Raw genomic sequence first — 14735 nt, 5'->3', positions numbered from 1 at the left:
ACATTTGCAGCAGCCACAGCTCCTAAGTTTCTTGTAGTCCCTGGAGAATATTGAAGCATTAGGTTATTATTATTTTGCAGTTTATCACTTGTGTGTCCTCTCCTATTGGCATGGTGGAGAATTTCTTCTGTAGAACTAGGGGTCCCTCATACTTCTGAGTACCCTAGCACAGAATATTCTTAAATAGAATATTCTTTGGTATCTTTTGGCATTCAAAATTAACCTGTGTAAAATCATATAGGCAGCATGATTTCCCTTATTAGTCTTTTCTTTGCCAGTTTGACTGAGTTTGTGCTTGGCAGATCTGCTCATTTGTGTGCAGATTTACCTACCAGTACATTATTCTTCAGGACCACTTGTATACACAGATTGAACCAAGACCCCATAACTTGCCCCATCTTATTTTGATTTTCTTCCAAAATCATTGCAATATAGTCTCACATTGCTAAATTCACACAGCTCATCCAATATTGCTGGAAATATAAATATAGTCCACTGGCCTTCAAGGAAATGTATGTTTCTGCCTCAAATCACTGGGTTTTTGGGTTGGATTATGTTTAGGCCACAATGTACATACATGCTTTATATATCACCCCACTAGAAAATCTTCTATTGTATTTATGTTTTAGAATACTCTCGTTGTTCTGTAGAATCTGATCCAATCTACTATCCCTAGAGAATGTTCGTGCAGCTGCTGTGGTTCACCCGGCTGATTTGTTTTTTATTGTTCATGGGAAAAGTTCTTCTAGGGGGCCATTACTGTTGAGCTCCCTTTTTTCACAAGGAATGTTCTTGTAGTGATTTTGCTCTACAGATGATTATTATCCCTGCAACATATTCCTTCAATAGACTTTCTCCCACGAGCCTTATTGTCCCAGGATAACCTTTGTGCTATAACCTTGCTCCAGAATGCCTTACAGCCTAAAAAAATGTTGTTGCACTTCTGTTCAGGGATTTACTGTCCTTGGAGAGCTAAGTACACCACGCCTTTTTAGCCATGACTAATTTCTTTGCTGGAAGACATGGGTTAAAAGAGGACCCCTGGATTGTAGGTTGTAAGTGCGAGTATTCTATTTGACAAATAGGTTTAATTATTTCTCATAGTTGTTGTGATATGTTTTATTTGTGTGCTTCCTCAACCCAAAATGATTTTTCTGTTGCAAACAACTCCTTAATGTTCCTCTGTATTATGATCTACATTATGAAAAGATGCCTACAGGTCCCAAGAATTCTGTGTAATAGCTCCCACCCTACTTATAATTTTTTGCCCTTTAAAAAATAGATTAGCTGTAACAGCAGTCCTGAATTTTTATCTGGAGAAACCCCTATTCCCAAATACCACTTGAATTCTCCTCCTAAATGCCATGTATTCTCTCCACATAATCCTAATTTTCAGGGTTTAATATACGTTTAGGGTAATATACTGTAATAAAAAGTTTCCCACATCCAGCAACCCATAGCAACCAACCACATGTTTCTTTTCAAACAGCTGATCATTAAATGGTACCTGCTGATTGGTTGCTATGGGTTGCTAGATAAGTAACAAATGTAAGACTAGGGATGCACCAAATCCACTATTTTGTATTTGGCCGAACCCCCGAATACGAAGAGTCATCTGAATACCGAACCAAATTCAAATCCTAATTTGCATATGCAAATTAGTGGTGAGAAGGGGAAAACATTTTTTACATCCTTGTTTTTGTTACAAAAACTCATGCAATTTCTCACCCTGACCCTAATTTGCATATGCCAAATCCAAATCCTGACCAAATCCTGGATTCAGTACATCCCTATGCAAGACCATTTATTACATTGCTGCAGTTGTGTTTTATTGCAGGGGTGCCCAAACTTTTTGCAACAAGGGCCAGATTTAGTGAGGTGAAAAGATGTAGGGGCCGACTATTCAGCCCGACATTCTTTGAACCATTAACATTAAATTACAGGAATCGAGTAATCATAGCCGTAATATTTGGGCACATTAGTGAAATGATCTGCCACTTTATCATAACACTTCTCTGGGACTTAACAGACAACTAAATGACCGGAATAGCAGTAAATGAGCCCAAACGCAATCTGTCCATCAACATCCAATTTCTATTTTGAAAGGGACACTATAGCTCTGAAAATATCAGATCTCTATAAAAATGTATCACGTAAAGCAGCCATTTTAAATACTTAATTTTGTCCCCTGGCTGATATACGTGCTCACAAACAAACCAAGAGCGCACACGCACACACCTGCTTGGTAACATCAGCCAATAAATGGACAGGAAGGTGTGTCTTTCACTCCCACACTGCTTTCTGTCACAGTTAGAACTTACATTACTTCCTGTCAGGTGATCAGTAGTCCCTCACAGAACATGGCAAAAAGTGGCGATATTTACTGATGTGTGTAAGCCAGTGATAAGACCATTTAATAGGTCACTTATTAAGATATAAATCATCTCTTGGTTCGATTTTCATTCAGAACACAGAATTCTCCTTCAAGCCACGGCTGCTTTGTACTGTGTGGTTCTTTTAACATGAGCCTGTGTTATTTTGTCAGTCCTTGGCACAGTTAAATGCTCCGCTACACAGTGTTACAAAGTCACAGTACTGTCCTGTAGGAGGGAGTGTAATAAAAGCTCTCTTGTTGCTGGCGTGTGACACGTTTTTCACACACCCCGCGTGCCTCTGCAGTGTTATTATCTAAACTCTTCATGGATGCACGACAAAACATGTCATTAGAGTCTAAATATAAATCACATCCTCCCCACAGCTGGAAGTGTTTCAACTCCTCTTCTCTCAGGGGTATCCCCCATACTGTACAGCTTTGACGTCCCACCAGCATAATAGGACAATGAGGTCATTCATCAATGTGCCTCCCGCATTTTATTTATATTCTCAGTCTCTCTGGCGGCTTTGGTGCAAAAAGGAACAGGATCACAATAAGAAATCTGTAATGTTAGTGTCTGCAACAAACAAGCGAAAACAAGTCTTGTCTTTACCACTAAAGCTAAATATATATATATATATATATATATATATATATATATATATATATATATATATATATATATATATATATATATACACTCCATTGACAATACATTTGTTCTGTGTTTATGAACTCCTGGAGTGTGTCAATTATGGGGAACAACTATCTATGATATATGTAACAGCACCCAGGCATGAGCTGAACTTTTACTGGAGTGCACCACGCACACACACACATATATATATAGTGAATAAAGTACCCCCTATTGTGAAATATAAGGATATTATAAATCACAGAGGAGATTCATGACCATTTAAAAGTACAAGGCCGAAGGCTCAGTGCTTTAATACAGGTACCCCGAGGTTGCTTCTAATATCCTCATATTTTCCAACAAGGGGTACTTTTTTGATTATAACACACAATTTTTAGTGTCAAGTGACAAAAATGACATCACTGACCATTTATAAATGATGACATCACTAGTCACGGTTTATATAGTGAATAAAGTACCCCCTCTTGTAAAATATAAGAATATTATAAGTTACCGAGGAGTTTCATGACCATATAAAAACACAAGGCAGAAGGCCTCATATTTTGCAACTGGGGGTACTTTATTTATAATAATACACAAGTTTCAGTGAGTCATGTGACAGAAATGACATCAGAACTCACCGTTTATAGCTGATGACATCAGAACTCACCGTTTATAAGGATATAATTTACAGGATATTCATGGCTTTTGTGTATTATAAGGATATCATTTACAAGAAATTCATGGCTTTTGTGTATTATATAAGTATATATAAATTATCTTAAGACCAGCACACTGTTTAAAAAAATAGTTTCAACTTTTATTGTCAATACATTGTACCAGAGTACACTGTTTTAGTCCTCATTATAGACATGTACAAAGCATTGTGGGAACTGAAGGTTTGGCTTTACAATAATGGACTACTGCTAGAGTGTTCAATGCATGTTGTCAGGATAATCAGTGACGAGCAATGGATAGATATTGCTCTCAAAAGCAGTTGCATGTACACATAACCTTGTGCATCTGAAACATGTTGTGCATTAAAAAATAAAACAACACTGAACTTGATGTGGTTTTTCAGAGTGAAATTTATGCTGATCTTGGGATTTAAATCCATGCTTAGCCCAATACATTGCATTTTTCAGGGTGACAGGACTGCATTTAGGAACTGTGTGCAGGTACCTTTCATGGGTACATCTGGGAGATGTATACTAGTGCCTTGTGAACCAACAAACTCATCAAGGTATTTATTTGATCCAGGAGAAAGCAGAGATCAAGGCGAATTCATCTCAGGTGTTCAGAGAGTTCAGAAAGTGGAAGTGCAATAACTAATAGATCTGAATCATTCTACTCGCTACCTGAATGCATAATGTCTCTCATGCTGCTACAGTGCATCCTAGGACCCCAGAGCCTTCTCTGTTCCTTTGCTATAATTTTCTATAATTTTTTATATAAATCAGACCTTTGCACGGGACCTAGCACGCATTGACATGGCAGGTATCAGATATCTCGGACCTCACACACCCCAATGATCCCAAACTTAGAAGGAAATGGATAAGTAGCTTCCTATAATGTTGCATATTTGCATATGCTATCCAGTCATTTCTGTGCTGAAGGTCCATTATAATACAAGTAGTTCAAGGATTAAAGCTATAGAATCCTAACCATGATAATAAATAAGTCAATTTTATACTGCAAAAAACTACACATTGCTAAACTATTATTTACTAACAGCACCCCCTTTCTTAAAAGTGCCACAATCCCTCATTTGGGATAACCCTATAGCAGAAGACAAATGAATCAGCACAGTTTTACCCTCAGCACTCTCTGTAATGGATCAGCAGAGCTTTTACCCCCATTACTCTTGTCATGGATCTGGACAGCTTCTTTGGCAAAAACCTTATTGATGATTTTGGATTCAAAGTATTTACTATATTAATCAGGATTTGGTGCACATATAAGGGTGGTACAGGGCTGTGGTCCCCAAACTGGGTCATGCTGCGATGGTTGATTCAGTTAATGCATTTAAGAGTGGCTTGGGTGATTTATTGAGCTAGTATAATATCCAAGGTTATTGTGATCATAAGATATACAGTTAGGCATCAGTATATACATATATGTATGTGAGTTTATAGATAGATCTGTATAGGCATATAGTGTGTGTGTGCGCGTGCACTGGAGTTTATCTGGAGGGATTGAATTTAATGGACTTTTGTATTTTTTTTTCAACCTAAATTAACTATGTAGCCATGTAACTCTAAGAAATTTCAGTGTATTGTGCTAATTTTATAAGAGAAGGAATATGGAACATTAAGGGGCACATTTACCTAGGGTCGAATATCGAGGGTTAATTAACCCTCGATATTTGACCGTCGAAGTAAAATCCTTCGACTTCGAAGGATTTTACCGATATCGAACGATTCGAAGGATTTTAATCCATCGATCGAAGGATATTCTTTCGATCAGAAAATTGTTAGGAAGCCTATGGGGACCTTCCCCATAGGCTAACATTGGCCTTGCTAGGTTTTAGGTGGCGAACTAGGGGGTCGAAGAATTTTTTAAAGAGACAGTACTTCGACTATCGAATAGTCGAATAGTCGAACAATTTTTAGTTCGAATCGTTCAATTCGAAGTCGAAGTAGCCTATTCGATGGTCGAAGTAGCCAAAAAAAACATTCGAAATTCGAAGTTTTTTTCCTCTATTCCTTCACTCGAGCTAAGTAAATGGGCCCCTTAAACTATGTGAAGCCTTAGTATGGCTTGTTGATTTGTAATGGTATTAAAGGATATATTATATATATAGATATAAATTATATATTGGGGGCATTTCTGGGGAATAGGAAATGCATGGCTAGGGCAGATCTGGGGCGTGGCTAAAATGCACCTGGTTTATAACACAACAAAGTTGGCATCTCTTTAAACATAATATCCATAGTCAAAAGCAGAAAACCTTGTACCTTGTACTTGATCCAAACTAACATATTATTAATACTTATTTGAAGAAAAAACAGCTTATTGGGTTTATTTAATGTCTACATGATTTTCTAGTAGACAAAGTATGAAAACTCAAATTACAAAAAAGATCCTTTATCTGGAAAACCCAAAGTCCTGACTCCCGAGCATTCTGGATAACAGGTCCCATACCTGTAGCATCTATTTATATAAACACACACATAAACAATAGCAACTGATGATTTTTCATATTGTACATATTGTTTCTGTTACTGCAGCTTATTACATTCCACCGTATACAGTACTTTTTAGTAAGAAGTCAAGAAGACCAAACACAGAGTATAGACTTCTGTGTTCAGGGGCGATCCTGGCCCCTCCGCCGCCTGAGGCGGCAGCAGTTGCTGCTGCCTCCCCTCCCCCGGAAATTTGCTCTTAAAGTACCAGGAGCAGCATTGCTGCCCCTGGTACCTAGTGGGGCGATGCCGCCTGAGGCGACAGCCTCAACTTGCCTCATTGGCGAAGCACCCCTGTCTGTGTTCTCATGGATTCTCCAAAACTTTTATTGCCTGAGGATTCCTGAGAAATCTTATTAACAGTTTAAGCATTTCAATATGATATATTTAACCACTTTCTTCCACTGCCAGCAAATAATCACTTTTGCATGTTTAAGGAAGTTTCATGATTAAAACAAACCCGAGGGCTCATTTGTGATAACATTTGCATAGTAATATTCACCTAATTTTTGCCCATGGGTTATGATGGGATAAATGTTTGCAAAATATAAACAAACTGTTATTGAATCTGCTGTCTTGGGTTAAGGTGAACTACTTTGTAATGACTCTTGACTTTTTTTTTTAACTGTTGGGTGATAGGAACACGCTAATTTAAACATAGCTAGCGACTCTTCAACCTGAAGAATCTTTTTATAACTTGTTAGAACCAACCAAAAGATTCTGTAGAGACACAATATACATTGTGTAATTTATCAAAGCTATTTGATTTTGACCAGGTCAAAGTAGACCAACTGCAGAAATCACAGACTAATTCAGGCCACCCATCTGGTTTTGTATAAGTCCATTACTGTTTCTGGAAGACAGACTAGGAAGTTTACTTCTTTCATGTTATAGGGGGTACAGTTCTTCCATGATGCTTCAATGGCCTTCTCTATGAAAAACATTTAACATTTCCCAATGTAACAAGTGTAAAAATAACATGAGCAGTTTCTGGAGTAGAGCCCACATCTGGACAATTTTTTTGATTACATTTATTGAGAGAATGGATAACCAGCTGAATGTTGCATATGTTTCTTCTGGCACATGCTATTTATCAAGCCTAATTTTACATTTACTTTTATGGTCGAATTTGAGGATTTTCAGTTTAATTCAGATCTGGCTGAACCTGAATCTTAGGTTTTCCTGCAGAAGTCAAAGTGCAGTTGATCCCTAGAACTAAACAATAGATGTTCACAGATCCAGCTTAGATAAGGTGATAGACATTCTGAACATCTTGAAGTAGTTGACAGACACAACATTTATGAGTCTCAGGAGATCCGTGATTCTTCTATCACCTTGTTGACTGGCACGGATATGGCCTTGCGGAATGTTCTTGGGTCAATGTCTCTAAGATCCTCAACAAAAAGTCTTCTGCAAACAAAGCCATGGTAAACTGGAATGTCTGGAACAGTGTTTTATTAACCATGTTTCTAGACACCAAAAGTTGAGGAATTGGTTTCATGACCAAAAACTAATTAACATCTAGTTTATGTCTTATTTTTGTTATGATTTTCTATTGCAAAAAGACATTTCACAGTGTAAAGCATTAAGGAAAGCGATCAATAACAGCAGGGAGCCAACACATATCCCAAGGCTGTCTTTATTAACCCTAAGTGCTTATGATGCAGAAACAATCTTTCTCATTGGTCCAGTGAACTGGAAGTGTGAAACCAAAACTGGCAAATCATATTTGAATCCTTGTAGTTGTTAAACACCAGTCCTGCTACAGGCATCCCAAAGCCTTTGTTCCTTAATGAGCAAGCAGCTAGAATCAGGAACAGTTTAGGGCATTAACGAATGTAATAATTGCAATACACTGCTTTGTCTGCACACCAAGTTTTGCTATTCAGCCATATGTAATACTCCTGAACAAAAATTAATGAAAAACACAGATTACACCAGGGAGTGTTCTAGCATTCTATTCTGAACACTTGTGAACTCTGAGCATGCCCATGCTATCTGAACTGGTTGCATATCCATATCTGGTGTTGTTGTGCACAAACATGGCTTTCAAATGACAACCCAGGCTTAATACCCTTCAGCAGTGATAATGATAGGTCTCATTCAAAGACACAGGAGGACAATTCTCAACAATACGTCCATTGCTTAATGGTTCAGCACTGACTCCTACCTCCAACAACGACTAAATTATCATGTATCACAAGGCAATTTTTAGTCTGTTTGCTCCACTCTGAAATTTACAAATCCTCTGTCTAGAGGTCTGGTCAGTGACATATGTATAACTGAGCTACAAGCTGTGCATGGCTCATTATAAGGATATCTGTTTAACAGTTAGGTGCATTGACTTACCTATACAAGGACAGGTGTTGATATGGCCTTGCAGAATTTTATCAAGGAGTGAAGTTCCGCCACTAGAGTGAAATTCCGCAGCTCTCAATTCATTTCTATGGGATTTTGAAAGGCGTATTTATCAATGGGTGAAAGTGGAAGTTCACCCTTTGATAACTACGCCTTTAAATGTCTCATAGAAATGAATGGAGAGTGACGGAATTTCATAAATATACCCCTAAGATCCTCAAAATAAATGGTCTACGTGGGGTGGGGGGTACAGTTTTTTTTGTTAAAGGGTTGAATTCTCCTTTAAATTACTTGCCCACTTCTTTCAAATGAGGGTCTAAAAAACAAATGAAAGGGCTACACATTTATTGTTATTGCTACTTTTTATTACTCATGTTTCTATTCATGCCCTCTCCTATTCATATTTCAGTCTCTTATTCAAATCAGTGCAGGGTGGCTAGGTTAATTTGATCCCCAGCAACCAGACTGCTGAAACTGTAAACTGGAAAGCTGCTTAATAAGCAGTTAAATAGCTCAAAAAGCACAAATAATAAAAAATGATATCGGGCAGATGTCGATTGGCCAGGTTTAAAAATCCCGTTGGTTCAACCGCCTGTATCCTCATCATTGTGATCTGACCGTTGGGACCTAGGGCCCATGATCGTATCTGCCCCAAGGTGGACATATCAGGGAAAGGTCTCTGCATGTATGGCCACGTTAAGAAATGATTACAACAATGAACACAATTATTTACAATTCTGTACCCAAGTCACAAAGCAACTTCACCAACCCAGAGATACATCAGCCCTTTTGGAGAGAAGTTGCCTACCCTCTACTATTAGTCTTCCTCCCTGTGGTGGATTAAGTCTACCAGGAGCCCAGGATGGTATTCTATACATAGGGCCTGCCAGCCTACTAGCCTTCCTGCCATGCATCACCAAATGGGAAACCTGGCAGGCCTTCACAAGTAATTCAGTGCACAAAACACAAAGTCAAAAGGCTTTGGCTAGTTGGTGTGTCCCCCAAAAATTTTGTGTAAATTCCCATTTGTGGCTTGCTAGAGACAGGTCAAAAGTTTAGAATAATTATCTATCCTTATTATAATCCATCATTTGGCTCATGGTAAGCTTAGTGTACACTTAGCTGCAATAGATGCATATTGCATACACCCAGCTAATTTACAGACAGTAATGATCAATCTAAGCTCAGAGGGGCCACGGGCCTTTTGTGCTGTCCATTTAACTATCTCTTTGTCTATTATAACATTTATCACCATGTTAAGTTGGCCGTAAGACATCATGTGTTTACTTGTTTGTCCTATACTTCCATTTATGCTAAATAAATATGGCAACTTGAATATCTGAACTCTGTTTGTATACTGTGCTGAATCTAATTTAGTTAAATAACAAGTCCTCTGCACTGGATTCGGCCAAATACTGAATCAGTATTTGCGTAAACACAATCAACAAATTGGCAAAATCAGACCAGACCTTACAATCAGTACATGGAACTGCGGCACATATATGGGATCCATTACCTGGAAAGCCATTATGCAGAAAGGTCCAATTTATGAAAAAGCCGTTTCCCATCAACCCTATTATAATCAAATAACTCAATTTTTTTTAAAAATAATGTTTTTCGTTTCCTTTGTGTAAATAAAGCAGTACCTTGTACTTCATCCTAACTAAGGATTAAGGCAAGTCTTGTATCATCTCAGAATCTTGTTTGTGCACCAGAATGGGGGACCTGATGTCCATCCCCATGCCCTGGTTACACAATTAAATGGTTGAGAGAACTGGGGGAACGTGGGGAGAGCAGTGACATCTAGTAAGTGCAGAATGGAAAGTGAAAGGGGCAGACAATATTTGATTGACAGCTGAGAATTTTAAATGAGCTTACAACAGCTATGAATGCTTTAATAAAAAATAGAAATTGGATTTCATGTTTAATTTGAAAATGACTTTTATTATACAACTTTTTGTGTCTGGATGACTTTAAGTTATGGAGATCCAAATTACAGAAAGATCCATTATCTGAAAAACTTCAGATCCCGAGCATTCTGGATAACAGCTCCCATACTTAATGCACACAATCGTCCACTTATATATTTATTTTGCACTGATGCTTTCCCTGCTTTCTGTTCTGGACAATAACACAAGGGATAAATACCATAGTTGCATGTAGTAGCATGTTATCTGTATTACAGGGATTGGATCTTTAATCCACAAAGCTTGGCACCTGGTGTTTAATAAATACTGTAAAAGATCCTTCCGTAATATGGAGCATTTGGATAATAGACCGCATACCTGTATTTTCTAAATGTAGTTGTTGTATTTGGTTGGGAGCAACAACAGAACCCAAGCTAACTACTGACTTGCAGTACATCTTTAACCTTATGGCAAACATTACATCCTTCTCTTTTTTTTACCATTTGCATTAAATCCAAATAAACAGTTTCTATAACCCTTCAATCCCAGCATTGGAAAATATGGAAAATGAATGGCAGCTTCTTAGATAAGGAGCCGTTCTACAATCAGAAATCTTATACAATGCACAGCAATCTTCTGATATATAGCAACCCATCCAAGCACACTTTGTAGTCATTCAAAATAACATCGTACCCTGCAGAGCGAGCCTCTTATAGACCCGGCGATCTGATGGCACTCACAGAAATCTTATTACATGTGGAGCTCCTCTGGGGAAACTTTTATTGTATAGACTGTGGCCCTCTGAGCTGTTTTTGTTATAACCTGGAAAAAGCAATATGCATGCAATAATACACCATGCACATAGATCAATATCATGGCTGGCAGGCAAATATTTCAGACAGCACAAAGGCAGAGATATCTTGAATGTAACTGCATGCAGAATTGGTGTATAAAACCATTATGTACCATGCCAGCTATATTAATGATGGAGCCCTCTTAATAGTTATGGAGTACAGACTGGCAGGGGAATGTTGGAATAATATAAGGGTCCCATTTTGAGCATACATGGTATATTACACATGCAGCTATTTTGTTCTGCAAACAGTGGCACCCAGATTAGTGCAACACATGAAAACCAGTGCAATATTACATAATGCAGAGCAATCACAAGTCAATGTAAAGGATGAACATATGCATGATAAAAATAATAAATATAGCAAAAAAGGGGAAAGTTGGGTTCACCACTACATTTTAAAACCAATAGGCAGGGGTGCAATGAAACTGTGGTAATTGGTTTGAGTGCACAGAACCATTTGTATTCATATAAAGAAAAAACTATAGAGTGATTGTGTAAATAAGAGATAACAGAACACTAATAAATTACCTACAGCTACAATGCATGACATGTAATGCTATGTTTTATCCTACTGTACAACATTGTAACGTGCATATACATGTTACATATAGTACAATTCAAATATGCCAGGCAATTATCAAACAGCCAGGGGAATATTATAAAACACAGCAATTTTGAAACTCCCAGGGTAATACAAAGGCACACAGAGCAATGCAAAGCGCAGAACAGCCTTGTATCATACAGAGTTAACTAATAGCATGCAGAGCCGTTTTCTATGTAACAGAGCAACTGTATATTTGCCAGAGAGACTGTACATCGTGCTGGTAGAGGCAATGCAGCTCAGTTAAGGCACTAAAGGCATTGAAGTCAGGTTAAAGGAGAAGCGGCACACGCTGGTGGCAGGTGGGACCTATTGGAGCAAAAGCACAGCTAGAAAGCATCAGGCTCCTTGTAACTATTCTCAATTAAACAAAATAAACTGTAAAAAAATGACATTAAAACATTCAAAGGAACTTTGCCCTAGGATATTCAGAGATTCAATTGAATTAATACTGGGGCAACGGCTAAGAATGGAGCAAGGGGGTTTGTGGCTTCCAGACAGCCGCTAGGGGCAATTAGGCTGCCAGGAGCAGCGGAGAAAATAAGTGGCTACTTAGCCAGTGAAAGGGAGAGAGGAGGTCTCCCCCAGGAGAGAAGACCTAATTCCTTCACAAATCCGTCTGAAACACTCTGCTGGTAGGTGACAAAAATCTGTGTCAAAATAGCAGCTCTAGTTAGGAGGGGAGACAAAAATACCCTTCTGTACAGGGAGCATTAACCCTCACAGTGCCAAGGAGAAAAGGACCCCACTGCAAAGCTAGTGTATATCTGTGTGTAGTACTGCTCCATGCAACCACTGTCACTGCCAATATTCAATGCAAGCAATAGGCTGTGATGGTTGATGATCATTTTGGGCATTGGTCTACGGGAGGTAAAGAGTTGAGGATAATTTTGAACATGGTAATGAGTTGGAGGTCATTATGGGCATAGTAATAAGGGGGTGATGTATTGGGTATCATTATGGGCATGTTACTGAGGGGGTTTTATGTTCTGAGGATGATTTTGAGCATGGTACACAAGGGTGTGAAGAGTTGGGGGTCATTATTGGCAAGCTACTGAGAGGGGTGATGAGTTGAACATAATTATGGACATGTTACTGAGAGGATTGATGGATTGGTAATCATTGTGGGCATGGTACTGATGGGGTGATGAGTTGTGGTTCATTATGGGCATTTTAGTAGGAGAGTATTATTTGAGGAACATTATGGGCATGCCTCTGAGGGGTGTGATGAGTTGTACATCTTTAGGGGCATGCTACTGAGGGGGTGATGAGTTGTAGATCTTTATGGGCATGCTACTGAGGGGGGTGATGAGTTGGGGATTTCTATGGGCATGCTACTGAGGGGGGTGATGAATTGGGGATTATTATGGGCATGCTACTGTGGGGAGTGGTGAGTTGTAGATCTTTATGGGCATGCTACTGATGGGGGGGTTATGAGTTGGGGATCATAATGGGTATGCTATTGAGGGGTGTGATGAGTTGGGGATCTTTATGGGCATGTTACCGAGGGGGGTGATGAGTTGGGGATCATTATGGGCATGCTACTGACGGGGGTTATGATCTGAGGATAATTATGGACCTGCTACTGGCGGAGGGCTAACCATCACAAATGGAGTTGCAGATAAAGATGCCACCAGACTTCATTTAAACTTTCTTGGGTTAATAAAGTAAAATAAATTGCACATCTCTCCCCCCCGCGAATAAGCTCAGCAGGGAAAGGGGTTACATTTCAGTTTCATACACCTGCAGCACAAAGTTTATAGGAGAGTACAGTTTACGGTTTAAGGAGCACCTCCTGATGTTGTTGTGCTGTGAGATACAGTTATAAAACAGGTAGAGGCCACATATTTTCCATTTCTATAAAACAACACCTAATTTACCTTTAAGATGTAGTGGCTCCTTCTGGAAGAATGTATAGCTCCTTTATTCACCGGGGATGCTGAGTTCCACAGCAGCAGTAGCCCAGACTCTTCCCTTGCAATGGCAGGCAGATGTGTCAAATCTCAGAGAGATCAGGGTGATGCTGCGTTCTCCATGTGCTCTCCTCCACTTAAAGCCCTTGTGAAACTTACAGCTTGGAACTGACACACAGACACGCCCACACAGGAGGGAAGGCGGGGCACCTGACAGCATCAGCAGCAAACTTTAAGCACCTCCCCTTTGCCTCTTATCATGTGCATCCAGCAGTGATGCCGATTCTGGGTACCAAATCCATATAGCTGCTCCCTAAAGCTTTATATTCCCCCTGCCGCTTCCCTGAGTAAACAACGAGATTTATACTTGCAGGAATGACTCTCCTTATACATGCAGCAAAGGCATATAGCACTAAGTGTGGATAAGAGCAGGCATGCTGGAGGAGGGGATAGTAGGCATGGCTGGGGGGGGCAGGCAGCAGCCAACCCACCCAGCCAGTAGCCATGAATATAGGCAGGCTTTCTGCTAGCCACAGAAGTGATAAATAAGGAAGGGAGGATTATATGCTGCTGTGCTGCCTGTTTGAATCAGATTGAACCGTTTGTTTTGTTGTTGCTTCAGGTTCTGCAAATTGGTGGAGACTAAACAAAGATAAACCCAAACTGCTGCCCACATGCAACACATGAAGGAAGAAAGCAGCCATCAGTTAAGGTCAGCTTCCAGAGCAGAGAAGTAGTTCCACCCAAAGATACTGTTAGGAGCCCCTGGAGGCAAGTAAGGTGGTCAAAGTGAAAGCCCGGCCACCAAAGGACCTTATGGGTTACGGCTGACACCTTTGCTTCCTCACAAGCGCCCACGTTGCAGTATTTGGTTAGGAACCGGGAGAGCCAGGGGGTCCTTTTCTCC

General features: G+C 39.5%; 1 protein-coding gene across 1 annotated transcript in view; it reads right to left on the bottom strand.

Annotated features, from left to right (window-relative positions):
- LOC108715820 (caM kinase-like vesicle-associated protein) overlaps positions 1-13993 on the bottom strand; it is a 49454-nt gene extending 35461 nt beyond the window's left edge. Inside the window, exon 1 of the mRNA XM_041561683.1 lies at positions 13796-13993. The gene's annotated coding sequence lies outside the window, so the exon portion shown is untranslated. The remainder of the gene's footprint in view (positions 1-13795) is intronic.
- Positions 13994-14735: the final 742 nt, after the last annotated feature.

Source organism: Xenopus laevis, chromosome 4S (genome assembly GCF_017654675.1).
Source record: "Xenopus laevis strain J_2021 chromosome 4S, Xenopus_laevis_v10.1, whole genome shotgun sequence".
In the NCBI taxonomy this organism is placed as follows: domain Eukaryota; kingdom Metazoa; phylum Chordata; class Amphibia; order Anura; family Pipidae; genus Xenopus; species Xenopus laevis.
The sequence above is the reverse complement of the archived record's forward strand: the minus strand, read 5'-3'. Positions and strand labels throughout refer to the sequence as shown.